The sequence below is a fragment of the Pundamilia nyererei genome, unplaced genomic scaffold, assembly GCF_000239375.1.
Source record: "Pundamilia nyererei isolate P.nyererei 1_Seehausen unplaced genomic scaffold, PunNye1.0 scaffold00008, whole genome shotgun sequence".
Taxonomy (NCBI): domain Eukaryota; kingdom Metazoa; phylum Chordata; class Actinopteri; order Cichliformes; family Cichlidae; genus Pundamilia; species Pundamilia nyererei.
In genome coordinates, this window is record NW_005187409.1 from 4347036 (window position 1) to 4347940 (window position 905).

A 905-nucleotide genomic window follows, 5' to 3' on the forward strand; every position below is an offset into this window, starting at 1 on the left:
TTTTTGCTAGAAGATGGGAAATACTGTGTTTACGGCCAAAAACTATTTTTCCCAATTCTGAGGAGTTTAGGAGTCAATATCTGGTGTGACCACCTTTATTCTTTAACACATCCTGAACTCTCTTAGGCAAGCTTTCTCCTAATTTCTTTAAGCAGTCTCTACAAATAGTTCTCCAGGCGTTTTGAAGGCTTATTCTTGGGGTGTTGGCTGTCTTGTCTTCTGTTCTCTGTCAAAATGATCTTACACTGCTTTAATAATGCTGAGGTTCGGGCTCTGAGTGGAGCTATCCATAATTTACATTGTTCTTTTGTGTGTTTCTATCCTTTGATTTTCATTCTAGTTCTTGTGTACTTTAGCCTTTGCTGGATTTCTTAAGGACATGACTGTCAAATACCATCTAAAAATTAAGTGGACAAACTACTATAATTATAAATATAGGTTTTGTTTTTAATATTTGAATGAAAAACCTTTACAGTCAAAGTCTGTCTGAAGTCTAGAACCCATGGACATCACCAGATGCTGTGTTCTGCCAGGCCTTGACTGCAGTCACCTTCAGTTGTTTTTCTGCATTCAGTTTTGTACTAAATAACTGAAAAGCTGCTCTGTTGGGTTGAGATCAGGTGACTGACTTGGCCTTTGAAGAATATCCCATTTGTTTGCCTCTTGGGTTGCTTTTGCTTTGGGTCATTATCCATTTGCACTGTGATCATTTTTGCAGCATTTAGCTGAGCCCTGAAGTACACTTCACAACTTAAAGCTGCTTCTATCAGCAGTCACATCATCAGTAAATATCATTGACAGGCTTTGACTAGCAGCCATACGTTCCCATACCATAATATCACCTCCACCATGTTTGACATGTGATATGCCACGCTTCAGATCGCAAGCTGTTTCTCCCCTTTTCC